Source organism: Ursus americanus, chromosome 11 (assembly GCF_024610735.1).
Source record: "Ursus americanus isolate L20-20 chromosome 11, mUrsAme1.1.p, whole genome shotgun sequence".
Classification (NCBI taxonomy): domain Eukaryota; kingdom Metazoa; phylum Chordata; class Mammalia; order Carnivora; family Ursidae; genus Ursus; species Ursus americanus.
This window is the reverse complement of record NC_142137.1, coordinates 40657788-40675000: the sequence shown is the minus strand read 5'-3', so window position 1 is coordinate 40675000 and position 17213 is coordinate 40657788. Positions and strand designations below refer to the sequence as shown.

At 35.0% G+C, this 17213-nt stretch overlaps 1 protein-coding gene across 1 annotated transcript in view; it reads right to left on the bottom strand.

Annotated features, from left to right (window-relative positions):
• Positions 1 to 17213, bottom strand: part of CENPW (centromere protein W) — a 203521-nt gene that overhangs the window by 261 nt on the left and 186047 nt on the right. The gene's annotated exons all lie outside the window — the stretch shown is intronic.

The window sequence follows — 17213 nt, the reverse complement described above, 5'->3', positions numbered from 1 at the left end:
TCTTAGCCTGGAGTTGCTTAGATGCTGAGAATAGTAATTACCAATAACTCTCCTCCCTTTCTTGGTAGTGAAACTCATAACTTCAGAGATGAGAATTCGGGAGATTGAGCATGAACAGGTACCATGACTCCAGAATTCCCTGTCACTTTTCGATGTGTTGATGAAACAGATATAAGTGAGAGCATCAGAGCTTCATACTTCATGGAAGATCTGCTTCTCAAACTACCCTGAAGCTAATCTTGGCACAAATATGAATAGGAGAACATTGGAAGGAGATTACATGAGTATAGAAGAAGAGATACTGATGTCAATTCTACAAGAATTGTGTCTTCTGACACAAAGCTAGATAGAGAAACTTTACCTAAATCTTCAAGGAGACTACATTCTAAATCTGTGAAGAATCTAAGAAGTTTAAGATATACCAACAGATTGATTGTTGACATCTGGCAGAGGGCAGCAGGAGGGAAGAAGATAGTGAGGGAGAGAAGGGGAGAGAGAGACTGAGAGTGAGAGAGAAAAGAGAGAAAGGAAGAGAGAAATGCTCAGCAAGTTGCTTTGATTCAATACTTTGGTCTCTTTTTGATGTTGCTGCTGCTGACAATAATTGCTGACTTCTTTCACAGATGCTGTAAATAAACAAAATAACCAAATAAACTTAACTTCTTTCTTTGGCTATTAGAATTACTGTTCCTTTGGGTGGCTTGGGAAAAGAGTTCATTTGGATAGTGACAGCCATTCATCTTGGGCCTTTGTGTCCATGTAACATTTTAACTTGATGCCCAGAATTGGGTTATTTTAAGTGTAAGTAAGGTAGAATACAAACAAAATCCCTGCCTCTAGATTACCTAAATCTGATAATACTTCCTTGTATTTACAAAAAGATAGTATGAGTATGTGTATGGATTTTATGATTTTTACACCAAACATTATGTTTTAAAATATACTATGCGCCTATATAAGCAGTTTTACACGTATCATTCTATGTCTATATGTATATAAATATAAACACACATATATACATTTATATTACCAATTTAATGTCTTTTGAATGTACCATAATTTTTTTTACCAATAATCTGTTTGGGGATATAATCAACAAGTCTGTAATTAATACTCATATCTATATTTCCTTTTATACTTCTCTGATAATTTCATTAACATGGAGTACTGTAGCTACTGGTTTAAATGGGCCTTAGATATGAATTTCCAAATTACCTTCTAGCAATTGAAATTAATACCTTTACTGCATATAAAAGCCTGTTTCCCCAGACCCTCTCAATCACTAGATATTTTCATGTCTCCCAAAGATACAGCAACAACAACAAAAATCCAGCTTTCATTCACATTTCTTTAATCTGTGGTAAGGTTGAGCATGTTTTTCAATTAAAAAAAAATGACCATCCAAAATAATAGGCCCCAGAAGATAAACCATCCTATTATTCGGAGAAAATACTCTCTCCCCAAACAAGTCTGCCAAGTTCTTTGGAGGCAACACTCTTGTCAAGTCCAAGGTCAGTTCTGAAGATCTGGCTCTCCAAATTTGATGAGAAAAACAAATTTGATGAGAAAAAAAGAAGTGAAATGGGAATGATAATTTACTTCTTGGTGACTGAGTAGAGCATGTATAGAGAATTCCATCAATTAGGAGGAACCAATGGCGACTTCAATAAGAGCTGACACTTTAGGGCTCCTGCCATCCCTAGGAGCTATCCAGGGTACTGGATTGAAGCTGTGTCTGGCCCAAAGGACAAGAGTGTAACCTCTGTTGTAGTTCCAGCTCAACATCCCAAATTCCAATTAGCATTTTCATATTCATAACTACTCTATACACAATAAAGTTAAAAAGCCGACTAACTAATTTTCTCAACTATGTTTAAGGAGGTTTTGCCTAATCCTTTTTGCTTACTTGCCTGCTACTTGTCCCTAAAACCTTTCATTTATGCCCCCAAATAGCCTGATTTGGGTACCTAATACAAACACCTTAGTAGTGGCTGCCATTCTCAATGGAAACAGTCACCTATTCATTGTTCACATATACTTACCAGGAAAATTTGAGACGTCTGAGCAAGTTTACAAAGATCAGAAAAACTCCCTTTGCCACATGGGTCTTCATTTTTTTCTATTTCATCATTAATAAATCATTTCTCCATGAATTTGACTATTGACATTATGTTCCTTTTTTTAAGAATCCAACATATTTCTTTATTGCCTTCAAGCTTGCCTCCTCTGGCTCTTTAAAGAAATATTCATTATATTATATCAACATTTTAAAATTCTCCCTTTTAAAGATTAACCCTCTTCTGAAAACTAGATAGGAAGAGAGTATCAAGTACAGTGAACTCACAAGTTGAAACAGATATAAGAGTGTTTCAGATATTGGGTAGCTCAGGAGGCTAAGGGTATCCCTAGAAATTTGAACCTTTCACTTAATTAGGCCAATGAATTGAAGAGAGTTGAAAAAGAAAGCTGAAGCCATTGCTTTGGGTAGTGATAGGGTTTTTTTTGGGCTAACTGTATCATGGCTGTCTTGGCTTTTCTCCCAAAAAGGAGAGGAAAATAAGAAATACATTCCTTGCCCACCCTTTTTCATGAAGACCACAACTGTTATATTTTTACTTCTAGCAAATGACCTGAGAGAACAGATCTATTATGTCATAAAGGGATTACACACCTAGCCAGCACCCCACTCAATCATGTCAGAGCAAAGCACACCAGCTAAAATGTCTACTAACATATATGGAACTCATAAACAACTTTTAAAACCTCACTCTTAAAAAAAATATGAAGAGACCAAAAGCATAATAAAAATTTTGAGAAAACCTTGGATAAAAAGCATAAAATATGATCCTGGAATACAAAATTCCTTAAATTAGGATAATATTACATCCATAGAAAAAAGAAAGATATAGATATTATAATAGGATGTGTAGAAATGGTTGTGAGGAATAGAAAAAATGGCATTGATCGATAAGTAAGTTACTGTAAAGACTTTTTGACAAATAAGGAATCAGAAAATTTACCACCATTTCTTAAGAAGTTTCCTGAAGAAATATACCATCAGAATGAAAAGGAAAATAGAATGATACAGGATTCAGAGAACAATAAATTCAGCCTAGAGAAGTTATCAAGAGAAATCCCAGGATGACAACTGTATCAGTCCTTAACAGTAACGGATCTAGAATATACCAAGTCAACAGACACATCTGGAAAGAGCGGTCTTGTAATAAAAGAATACTTAATACTAGATTATATGATATAATGAAGTCTTAACATTTAAAAATGGATGAAATCTGAGTCAGAGGCATGGATATTTTAAAGCTCCCTATACACATTTATACAGTTGTGCCAATTTACAGCCTAATTTATAGTGTAGATCAGTTCCCATTAATCACACCCATGCCCATATTCTGGTTATTACTAATTTAAAATACACATTTAAAAGCCTGAAATTTTAAAAATAACTACAAACTGAAACTAAAATTTAAAGGGAAATATAACAAACATGTAAAAATCAGGATAATAAAGTACAATTAAATTGGAGACTAGGATGTGGGGAGATAATGCTTATGAACAGATAATTCTTTGTTGTTGGGGGGCTGTCCTGTGCATCATATGATGTTTAGCAGCATCTCTAACGTCTACCCACTAGATGCCAGTAGCACCCTCCCTGAGTTGTGACAACCAAAAAATGTCTCCTGACATTACCCATGTCCTCTGGAGGGCAAAATCATCCCTGATTAAGAATCATTTTATCCCTATTATCTCTCTAGAAAAAACTTAGTTTATAACATATTTATTGGAAAGAATTAATAGTAGAGTTATACATCTATTTGACATTATTAAAAAGCTTTATTTTTTTTTAGCCATGTTGCATTTTCCTACTAATCCAAAATGATCTTGTCCCCAATTTGTTTAAATTAATAACCTTACCTGTATTCATAGAAGCTAATCTTGCAATGCGGAGAGGCAATGATGTGAAGATGAGTTTAATTCTACTAAAGAATATTTTCCATATAGGCTGACTAGCTTTTAGTTATCATATTTAGATAGACATGATTTCTGACATATTTAGAGACTATAAAAATATTTAGTCATTGATTTTATTCACACATTAAACTGATAATTTAGAAAAAAAAGGAATTCATAGTCAAGACCTCAAGTACTGGGCTGGCTTTTGATTTTTTTTTAAACTTCAGAAGTAGTATGTGCTACTTCCAACAAGTGGTGCGTGTGTGTGTGTGTGTGTGTGTGTGTGTGTGTGTGTGTCTGCACATGCACAGGTGCATATTTCCTTTCTTTCTACTCCAAACTCTTTCTTTGTGTGGAGAATCATTTTCGTAGTTTAGTATGAAACTTTCCAAAGAATTTTCTATGCACAATGATGTAGATACTTATATAGTTCCCATGTACGAGAATTATGAAAAATTTCAAATAGTTTCTATGCCTTACTTGTGTACAAGTTACTCTATTCTGACAAACATATGGATTCCAAAAATAAATGTTTTCTCTTCTTGCTACTCCAAATTTCTTTTCATGGGATAAAAAAGACCGGAGAGAAATTCAAGAAGTCATGTTTGAAGAGCAATGCTGTGGGTGATTGCTTTTTTCCTAGTTTAATACTATTCCACAATACATTTCAAATGAAAACCTAAACACTTTTAAATATGAAAATATAACAGATCCTTTAAAAATACTATGTGAATGGTAAAAAAGGAAGCTACCTATATATTTCAAAGTAAAACTTTTAGAATTTTACTTAATGGAATATATTTGTAGGTTTTCAATTAAAAACTATTACTTGAAACCTTTCGGTAACATTTTCTGACGTGTGTTGTATATGCCAGAAGTATAAAGCTAAGAGCAATGGAGCTGGTCCAAACCTAGACATTTACAGACAGCTCTTGTCAACACAGTGTTTCATTTTGTTTTCCCCACACACATGCACCTCTAATAAACTTTACAAACACATGCTAATTCCCCTGAGCAGAATTAAAGCAACAATCACATTCCCAGATCTTAGGAAAAGGAAAGTTTTCTGTTACTGCTACCCAGTGGTGACTAATAAAGTTTCTAGGAAAACAGGTACTTTAATATCATATCTTCCTCTCTACTTCTCTGCATATTCTTTCTCCCTATTCCCAACCACTTTATAACCATAATCTTGTCCTGATGTTTGTATCTTATGTCCTCCTTTAAAATCCAACCTTCTGTGGACTGCCCATCCAAAAGTTATTTCCTTTCCTCCGAATTCCTAAAAAACTATGATTTTTATGATACTAACCCAGAATTCATTTCTATTATGAGTATTAGTTGCTTTTTAATATCAATCAGATTTTCTTCCCCAACTTAATTTTAAGGTCCTATAAGTAAGACCCTATTAGGTTCTTCATTGTTTCTCAAAGTGCATTATACACACTGTTAAGCATCCAGGTTCTCTTAAAAAAAAGTCTATTTGAATCATTAGGAAAGAATGGTGCAAATACCTAGTAGTGCAATTACTGGGCCATAGGGTAGCTCTATTTTAACATCTTGAGGAACCTCCATACTGTTTTTCCAGAGTGGCCGTTCCAGCTTGCATTCCCACCAACAGTGTAAGAGGTTCCCCTTTCTCCACATCCTCGCCAACATTTGTTGTTTCTGTTTTGTTAATTTTTGCCATTCTAATTGATGTAAAGTGGTATTTCATTGTGGTTTCAATCTGTATTTCCCTGATAGCTAGTGATGTTGAGCATTTTTTCATGTGTCTTTTACTCATTTGTATGTTTTCTTTGGAGAAGTGTCTGTTCATGTCTTCTGCCCATTTTTTGACTGAGTCTTATTTGTTTTTTGGGTGTGGAGTTTGAGAAGTTCTTTATATATCTTGGATATCAGCCCTTTCTCTCTAATGTCATTTGCAAATATCTTCTCCCATTCTGTGGGCTGCCTAAAGGGGAGAAATCAGAGAGAAAGATGAACCATGAGAGACTATGGACCCCAGGAAACAGACTGGGGTTCATAGGGGAGGGGGTAAAAGGGTGATTAAAGAGGGCATGTGTTGTGATGCGCACTGGGTGTTATACGTAACTAATGAATCATTGAATACTACATCAAAAACTAATGATGTACTATACAGTGGCTAACTGAACATAATTTAAAAAAAAAAAGGAAAGAATGGTGCACAACCTCCCAACACCACTTCAGGTTTCTCAAACATAATTTTCTTGTCTCTTTCTGGAATCTCAATGCCTTTCTTTTCCCTGCAACAATTGACCCCAAGCTTATTCTTTGCAGGTGTTTGCTGTTTGCTTTCCTTTGATCAAACAGAAAGACTGTAAGAAGTAATCATCAGGATGATGTGGGTGGGACTTCTCAGATGTCTGCAGGTTACTTTCAATGAACATGGGTCTATTTTTCAGGAGGATTCCTTAGAGAGTTTTCATTCGAACTGTAGAACTACTAAAAGAGCTATGTAAGAACAAGCCCCACTGATTACCTTCTCTAAGATTCAGTTTCCTGTATAATAATGCTTATCTTCCTTAGCTGCCAGGAAGATTAATACAATAACATGTTTAAAAAAGTTCAGCGGAGCGAATAACCCAGAGTTAGCATTAATCATCACCATCACCATCATCAATATTATCAGCATCACAAAATCACAAGGTATCCACTGCTCCGTCTTTACCAGGAATTAGTTTTAAAAATAATGTCTTCTATGTTTATCATCTCTTATGTACCTCTTAAACAATAATGTTTTCAGAATGTAATTTTCCCAGATACCTCTGCAAAAGAATTTCAGGAAAGTCTTACTTAAATATCTCATAGCTTAGAAAAAAATGTCAAGTCACTTATTCTGAGGTCTAGTGTCTGCCTGGGACTGCATCATTAGTATTCAGGACTAAGTATTTGGTTGTCTAACTCATAGAACACATTTTCTATGTGGGAGGAAGGTTGAAGGAATAAGAGTGAATTTCAAGCACTGCCAAGACAGTAAATATGAATCTGCTTGTCCAAAAAGTGAGAGGTGGAAAAAAATATTATTGGAAAAGTAAAGTGTAATATTTGGGATATCTACTAAGTAGTATGTAACAGTTACATTAGTTATTCTAAATAAAATTAAGAACTAGTGAGAAAATACTACATTCAATTAAACTGTTTCAAATCCAAATAAAGAACAAAAAATTCAAGAAAATTTTCCAATGTTGTGCAAATTAAAAAGACATAGCATGGTGAAGAAGATACTCAACTGATACTCTGATGAATTAATATTACAGTCAAACAAGCAATTTTTCACACTTTAATAGTGTAAAATTTACAGTGAAATGCACACACCTTAGGTATATAAGTCAATATATTTTAACAAATGTATACATTCATGTAACTTATCAAGATACTGAGCATTCCTGTCATCCCAAGAAGTCTGTTCCTGTCCCCTTGCAGTCAATCTCAATTCCTCATAAATAACTCTTCTGATTTCTGTTAGCATTTAATACATATGTTGGTTCTTGAATATATTATAAATGAGATCATACAATATATACTCAACAAAGGAATTTTTAAATGTGACCTTAAAAGAAACCAAACTAGTTCAAGTTACTGTATTGTGGCAGTGTTGTTATATTACATGGATTGTAATGTTTGATCTATCACAAATATGTTTTCATGAATATTTGTTTGTACATTGCTCTAAATTATGCCACATTATTTTTAAAGTTCTGTTCTTGCATTAGGATAAGAATAGTTAAACAAATAAGGTTAAAATGATGCCCTGATTTAGAATATCCAATGGAAAAGCATCTTCACAGCTGCAGAATATATGACTATATGGTAGCCACTTTCAAAACTATTTAAATTTTTGTAGTGCCATAAAAGGCATTAGGCTGAAAGAGATATTGCTACACAAGTAACCTAAAGGACCACATTTGTGTAATGTTAAAACGAACTAAAGGTATATGAAATTTAATGCACAACATACAAACTCAAATGAAGTGGGAATGGGGTAGCTCTGGGGATGGAGCAGAGTAGGGATGAAGATGGGGCAGTAGGAAGAACTGCCACAGGAGGAGTACAAAACTGACACTGAAACTCCTCAAAGAACTCAAATCACTCTTCCTGAGCAGTCATCAATCTCTTCCCCAAAATGAAGGCACACTGAGAAATCTTTTCAGAGAAAGAAGGAAAAATAGTACAGAGACTGGGAATTTGAGTGGTGTTTTGGTGGCAGAATCATTATAATCAGGAGGTATGTCCATAATTGTCAGATGGTTAATGCAGGGCCTAGCCCCTAGAAGTGGACGTTGGTCAATATCGACTGTAATTAAGAATGCTAAACTTCTAGCTTCTAGGATGATGACCGCCACCCTCTTCACCTCTCACATCCCAATTCAGTTTGGTTCTTGCCAGTGCCAATGAATTGTATGTATATGCATAGCATGAAACTTGTAAGAAATGAACATTTTGGCAGAGATTTTAGCATTTTCAGATTTAATGTTCATTCTACCTATTTCATTATGTAGTTTTTCAAGGAATTAAATGTGATTGCCAAGACTAATACCAAAGCTAACTAGCGACGCTAGCAAGCTGCATATTACAGCAAGTATTTCTAAGAGTTTCTTGGTGATGGTTGTGGGGGTGTGGAGGAGCCGCAAGTAGAAGTGGTAGTGGTGGGAAGTGGATTAAGCTAAAAGGGTTATTGCTGAACAAGTGACCTGGAGAACCTCATCGGAAGATTATGACTGTCGAATGTGATGCATAAATTTGGCTCGGTTATACTCTCGGACATTTTATAATTACAACAGATTTACTAGCCTAAACTTCTCTAATGTAAGACAGTAAAATAAACACCAATATTCCTTGTTTCTAACTCATCATTAATTACAGCTAGTTCAAAAAATATAACCATCTCTAAGTGTAACTTAGAACTTGAAGTACCCCTCATTCACTTTCTAGGTTACATAACTGAGCATAGATTTAATTTAAATACTAAAAATAATCTCAATATATATTCATGACAGCATGTGTGTCTGAGACATTTATAGATCAATTAATATTGCAAATACCCGAAGCACCATTACACTTATGCTGAACAAAACTTTGGAAATGTCTTAGATGTGGCTTCACTACTCTTCACATTCTCCTAGATGAGAGCCATGTTGGTGTTATACTTTTGAAATTAAAAGACAAATATTCTATACTCAGAAATTCTATATCCAAAAATTCGATAATCTTTTGTTTAAATAGCCTTGATTTTTTCTTTAGAGCTTTAGAGGACAAAATGAAAATCCCATTACTAAACATCGCAGAGTTGTTTTGTTTTTGTTTTTGTTTTTTGTTTATCCCCCCCACAGATTATTTGCCTGCTCCTGAAAAAATACATATAGGGAAAGATGGAAATTGAAATTTGTTTTGTCCCTTCCTTTCTCAGGTGTAATCTACAAAGACTCTCAGAAGGCAGCCAGTAAAAACATTTTGAAATTAAATGACTCATTTTATTAAAGGAAATTTCACTGTCAACTGACAGACATTCTTAGCCACAAACGCTCATGTAACACTTCACTGTTTATTTATTTCAGAAGGGAAGTAAAGGTTTCACCTTCTTGAAAGTTGAACTGTATACAGCAGGAAAGCTGCTTTCTTTAAAACAACCATGACACAAAGTTTATAAGAAAGATATTTTCATACTGTTCCTACATGGTAGCAGAATTTATCCCAAAGTGGAGTCACGTTTATTTATTGTTAATGGTGTGTACTGCACTGTATCTGACCTCTACTCCGTTAGAAAGAATTCTCTGTTCTTCACAGATTCACCACTTTCAGAGGTAGCTGCTGGCTTGAGGCGGTCTGTAATTATGAAAGGAGTGCAAAAAGTAGTGCTGTCATGAAGGGGGTTCCCAGAAATCAGTGCTGCATGTGCCACATTCATCCTAGACATTGGCCTATTTTAAGAATTTCACTTAATATAACCCAAAGGCCTTATTAAAAGATTCAGGACACCAGAAACTTTGGATAATATTAACTGAAACTTCACATGATTAGCAATTGGTACCCTTGGTGCCTTCTGTGCCTCATTTGTCTTTAGCATTAGATATGGTCCCAAAATGTAAAATAACAGTAAAGGTGGTGATATTGATGGTATCGCTATTATAAACTAAGATGACCCTGACTAAAGTGAATGGTAAACTACCCTGTTATAAGTCAATAGTGTGTGTGTGTGTGTGTGCATGTGTGTGTGCATGCACAGATACATGTTTTACTACACACGTGAGGTCAGAAATAAATATTGCTTAAGGACCAATTCTCATGTGGGTTTGCCCACTTTGTATACTAAAAACTTGACCGAAATGGTCAGGTAGAATGCACTTGGTCCAGAATTCTAGAAATGATGGTTACTCTTACCTTGAGACCTTATAAATAAAATCAAAGGAATCATTGAGAATAACCAAATCTAAATTACACAATTGGGAAAATATATAATTTACTGTAATATTTAAAGACAAATATATAAAATAATCCCTGACAGCTATCTAGTGAAGTTCTGACATATGCTTACATACAGTTCATTTTCACTACAAACCTGGTGAACAATCTTTACATGATGTGGCTATGTAAATAATCTCTCTTCTGGTCCAGGTTGCATTTCTCTTTTCCAAGGTATAGCTAATCTGCTGTTATGTACCACAAGATATCGTAGCTGGACATTTATGCTTTCCATCAAGGCTTCACTTCAGTGCTGGTTTATGAACTTGTTCAAAGTTCATCTTAAGTACAGAGTTATCACTTGATTTTCATGTGGTCTAACTTCTGCCTTAGGCACTAAAAAGTACTAATTTTTCTCTCTATGACCAGGGGCATCAGCCCTGCTTTTCTGTTCTCTGCCAGGATGCGGAAATGGGAGGGTTGCATTTCACTTCCTTTGTTAGAAGAGTGACTTTCTGATTGGGAAGTTCATACAGAAATGTTCATACTCTATTTTGACCTTTCAAGTTACCATCATATCGCTTGTAATCACATCGGGCCAAATAATAAATCCAAGAGAAATAGTGGTTTTGCATAGAAGATTATGTCACACTCGGCCATTTAAAGTTTTCCAAAAATAGATTACTTAAATGGGTACAGCATTTATAAATATTATGCAATTTAGGTAAATATGAAAGCTGGATTTGATACAGCACATCTAAAGTATTTTGTTCTTGTAGCTATTTTGCCATATGCCTTATGATTTTACAAGTTGCCACTAATTAAGATATGTAGTTAAAATCATTGGTGGTATTTGTAAAGTTAAAATAAGAAAGTGATGTTCAACAGAACCATCTTGGGAGAACTTTTGATACTAATATGTATTTCCATTCCTGTTTTTACTTATGAAGAGGCAGTATAATGTTGAGGTTAGTTTTGCTTTAAATAGCAATTTTTTTTTTCCTTAAGGGACATTCATTTATAAAAAAGAAAATTGCACAACTTACTATAAAAGAATACTTAATATTTTTTGTTATAGTGAAGTCTGTTTTTTTTACAGTGATAGTCACATCAATATGCACACAGTGTAGTAAGATCAGATTATGCCAAAGTCATTTGCCTACGTGGCTATTACTAACCCACCTGCTTTATCCATGAGTCAGAGCAGACCCACACTACTATATTTTTAAACTGATGTGTCACCTTATGAATAAATGTCTAAACTTGTTATTTTAAGTATTTTTTTAAAAAAATTTAAAAAACAACTCTTACTAGTCAACTTAATTTCCTGATCCAATTATAAATTTGATAATTTCCCCTTCTTACAAAAGCAAGTTCCCTGATAATAAAAATAAGTAAGTAAATAAATAAATATAACATTTTTGCTGTTGTTACAACACTTTTATGGCATAATAACTTAAAAGCCATATTTAGAATAGAATATTGGTGTGTTAGATAAAAACTAAAAGCTTGATGTATAAGCTTGAAACAAGTACAAAATACACAAAAGACAGAAAAAAATTTAAAAATCTAAAATCTTTGATGTTTGCAACAGAAAAAAGTTATTACTGAAACTTCCCACAATGAATGTGATAGTGAAGAAGACAGCCACCCCCTAGCACAATCAGGGAGTCTTTAGTAAACAGCCAACATAAGAAGCATTATATGCAGATTTTATTTACAATATGTGACTATTAACTGGGTAAAGTTGAATAATATCTTTAGGAACTCATCACTCTGACAACCACATTTAAAATCTAGTCCTGGGCAATTTTTCACAATTAGAGAGAAAAGTCTTTGTTAAAGACAACCCAATAACAGAGGCACTCAAACCAGTACTTATTTTCCAATTGCTTGGTGCTTTCATAAAAACCAGTTTTAAAATCAGGAAAGTAAAATTTTCACAATAGGAAAAACACTGATAACCCAGGAAATCAAAACAGCTTTAAATCTAAAAGAAACCTCATGCTCAAATAAGTGTACTTTTTGGATGACAGTGTCAAACATTTTAATATATTTATATACCGTGCCATTAATTGGTTTTCTTTGAATTAGGGAAAATAATGGGAAACTTATAATTTGGACGTTTCATTGATCTTTGATTAAAGAAGACTGAATTCCTTTTTTACTTCAATAATAAAAAATAACTTATATACTTGGCTTATGTAGCAGATATTCTATTGAGACAAAAATAATAAAAACTTCATAATGTGATGAGCACTGGGTATTATACACAACTGATGAATTATTGAGCACTACATCTGAAAATAATGATGTACTATACGTTGGCTAATTGAATTTAAACTAAAAAAAACCCTACATGGTAAAATCATGAATGTTTTACTGTTCTCTATGCATTAGAAGATATGCTAAATGAAATGGAATGTGAGCATTGGATGAAGAGTTGATCATGAGAATGAGTGGTTTGAAATTTATCTCAATTTACATGAGATAAAATCACAGCATCATGGGTAAAATAAAGAGCATCATTAACCACCAGAAAATTGTCTTTTCCCTGAGTCCCTATCAATCCACAATATCATGCAACCACTGAACCTATCAGGAAGAAGGCATCCTTATCAATAATTCTATCTAAATATATGGAAAATGCTCTACAGCACATTTGCAGGGGTAGTCTCAGTGCATTGCTTCGCTGATTATCTCTGCATGGTATGGAGAACACAAAAAATAAATTGCCATCTGAATCTACATATTTATATGAGAAACTATGTTCTCAATATATTGTGACATCAACACTAAGAAGCACATAGAGTTTGTGCAATGTTGAACCTGAAATGTGTGTCAGCTGTCTTTATTTGGCTTAAATTTCTGAAGATGGTAGACCCAATGAAGAAAGATTCTTATTCATCAGCCAGTTAGTATACTAGAAAATATTTTCTTGATTGTAATTATTTTAAAATACTGCTTTTTATTAAAATAGCCACACAGACACACATAAACACACACACACAAAATGGAATATAATGTAACTTTTATGTGAATTCAAAGAAATTTCTTGGGGTATATATTAGGATTCTCTAGGGAAACAACCAGTAGGAAATTTGTATGTGTGTGAGAGAGATTTATTATAAGGAATTGGGTAATGCAGTTATGGAGGTGGGCAAATCCCAAGATCTGCAGGGTGAGTCAGCAATCTGGAGACGCAGGAGAGATTGAAGCGAGGTCATTTAGTAGATGATTTTAGAGCTAAAACAAGAAACCTAGATTCTAGATTTAAAAAGCAAACAAAACTTCGAATAAATATGTGGATTAGTAATTGAAGACACAGGAAAGTATAAGATTATATAGAGAGGCAGAGAAGCTACATAGTAGAGCTTCCCAGCACTCCAACATCTAGAGCTGGGTTAGAAGAGGAGGAGCCAGTAAAGCTTTCTGAGGACGGCTGTGAAGGAGGGAAAACAAGAATGTCAGGCATCTAAAGAGGCAGGCATTTTCAGTGGTTAACCTTTTTGGGACTTCCAGGAAGTGAAGGATAATAAAGACAAAAACAATTGCTGGCTTTAGCAAGATATACATAGTCTGTCACCTTGCTGAGAGCTATTTCAGAGGGCAAAGAGAACAAAAGTTTACTGGAGCTCTGCCACTCTCACTTGGATATCTCTGTGCCAGAGATTATACCACCAATCCAGCTGCCCAAACCCACCTAACTCTTGCTTGCCTCTCTTGACTGAACCAGTCAGCGCTGCTATTCTCTGCAGCCAAGTCCACCAGATCAGGTTCCTTACCCTCCTACTTCAGGAGCTCAGAGACCCCAGCACTGTGAGCAGATTTAGCCCTAGCCAGAGCTCAGTGGCCATATTTCATTGTGTGGAAGCTTCAGTACACCACACCTTCCTTGGCTATGTACCATCAACACTGCAATATACCCACACCAATGAGAAAATGGTGCAGGAGCTGAATGACCATATCACCTAAACTACAGCTCCAAGGTGTGCTCCCTAGAGCAACAGAACAAGATCCTGCCATCCAAGCACAAGGGTCAGGTAAGTCATGCCTGGGGACCTCTGTAAGAAGGAGATGCAGGAGCTGTGCCATTAAATGGACCTGTCTACCAAGGAAAAGGTCCACATGGAGGTGCAATGCCACAACATGGCCAAGAACACCATGCAACTCCAGGAGAAGCTGCAGGAGGAGATACTCCAGAGAGAAGAAGCTCATAGTACCCTGGAAACTTTCAGACAGGACGTTGGCAATGTTTCTCAGGCAATCCTTGACCTTGAAAATAAAATAGACTCCTTCTAGAAGAGATCAAATTTGAAAGAAGAGCACAATGATGAAATCCATGAGCTACAGGTCCAGATTCAGAAGCAGCATGGGCAAAGTGGTGTGGTTTCCAAGCTTGACCTCACAGCTGTTGTCCCTGATATATGGCAGCAGAATGAAATCTGGTGGCTAACTACACTAGAGCAATGATGCCCTGCACCAGGTCAATCAGCATTCAAAAGAGTACTGGATACAGTTTCAGCCCCACATTTGCAGAGTGGCTGGCTTAAAAGAACTAAGTCTAAGGAGGTTCAGATGCATGAAATAGAAAACACTGTTGGCCTCCTGCAGATTAAGATTCAGAAGAGGAAGAAATGGACTGTCGCCTTCTTGTAGAATATTAACATAGCCTTGATTTTCAGATTCCCACCTAAGAAGAAGCTACTGGAAGACAAGAAAACCAGGGTGTCTCTGCCTTTTCCAAACTTTTCTTCTCTGAAACTCAGGGAAACCATTCTGGATTCACTCCTGGTTGACAGCCACTCAAATGGATACTTCTGATTAAGAAGGTTAAGACTAAAGATAGGTTTTCAATGAAACTTTGCAGCATCACGTTATCAATGAAAATTGCACAACTTAGTGCAGCAATATATTTCCAGAGCCTAGAAAAGAAATCCATATCTTAGAGAAACAGCTTTCTAATGCTTTTGTGCAATTTTTCAGTAGCAAAAGATATATTTAGAAGAAAAATAAGCTCTGGTGCTTAAGAACAAATTCTCCTAAAGATTTAGGGAAAAAAAAGTTTACAACACAATCTAGTTAATGAAATCTTGTGCTACACTATGTCCTTTAAAAAATATTTTGAATGCCATTGAAACTGTTTTGTGGTTTGCTTTTTCCCCCATCAAGTGTCTGGCCATCTAGTCTTTGCTTCAATAGATCCTTGGGAAAATGAACCAACAAACAACAACCAGAAAGAAAAGTCTCATTGGAATGGGCTAAAAAGATAATGGAAAGTAAGAAAGTGCAGAGGGCAACAATAGGTTTACTTTTTGAGGAGTTTTGCTGTTAGAGAATACCAGAGCAGTAGCTGGAGGAGAATGTGGGGTCAGAAATCAGTTTTTGTTTTTGTTTCTGTTTCTGTTTTTAAAGATGAGTGATGTTGGGATGTGTGTGGGCTAATTCTATATGAAGGGAGAAATTGGTGATATAGGTGAAAGGGGAGTGGGTAATATGATTACAGCAGCAAAGCCCTTGAGGAGAAATGGGATGAGGTCCAGGGCCAAAGGGAGGAGCTGGCCTGAGGAACAGAGACACTTTCTTTTTCATAACAGGATAGAGGGCCAAGTAGGTGCAGACCAAGGCAAGTTTTCATAACTGGTGGTGGAAATGTGAGACTGTTTTTATCAGATTACATTTGTTTTCTCTGTGAATGTTTTGAGATGTCATCATGTGAATGTTAAAAGGGAAGACTTTATTAAGGATCTGAGGAGAAAAAGTTGGAAGGGGAATTTATAAGAAAAGTGTAGTTATATTTTGGAGTGTTGAAGTGTCTCAAGATTTAAATTAAATCCAGTTTGAGCATTTGTGTTCTTTTCTTTGGCCAGGTTTTATTAGTTAGGTGCACTTAGAATGTAAACAGAGAAAAGGGTTTCATTGATACCAGGTTTTGTCAGATGAATATGATGTCTGGACTGTGGAATCTAAGAGAAGTAGGATAAAAGTGAAATTATGAAGAAACGAAGTATCAGTACTTGATTATTTGATAATTGACTTTATTTTCTCTCTTCTATCACACATGTATTTTCTAAAAATACTAGAAAGCTGGCTCAGATATATAAAAAAAAATAAGTTAGTACACATGGCCTTGAATCTTATTCCAAATCAAACTTGGACTCAAGTTATTTGAGCACAGACTTTGAATATCAAGATAAATAGCCCATATACTTTGTGCTAAACCACTTAGAACACATATCATACAGATCAATCGAAGAATGCATTTGTAAATAGAACTGTTCAAACAATCAAAAGTGGAAGGAAGAAGCTAGAAGAACGCCAAAAAAGATAATACAAAAGCAATTAGAACAGACTCAATAAAGGGAGAAAAGAAAGAGAAAAGGCTATGTCTAAATAATGCCAAAACAAACAGTTGATAAATGAAACATCTAGTCAATCAGCTGTATGTTTTGTCTACAGGGAACCTAGCAACTGACTTGACTTATTCCTTTTTTCACTGAATTGACTGAATGAAGTGGTTGTTTTGGAAGCATGTTGACAATGAAAAGAGGAGGAGGGGGAAAAAAAGGATGTATTTGGAAAAGAAAAAAATCCCTGGGACTTCTAAGTGATGGGTGATTAAGTTAAAGTGATTGAAAATTGAAAAGAGAACAGTATTAATTTAGTTGCATAAACTTTAATTTGAATTATAAAAAATCATATCATATTTTCCAAGATTATAGAAGACTCATATTGAATCTTACTACATTTATTACTAATATATCACTAAAGTGTAAATTATCCTCACTGAGTTATAATTCAATTTACTATTACAATGGTGT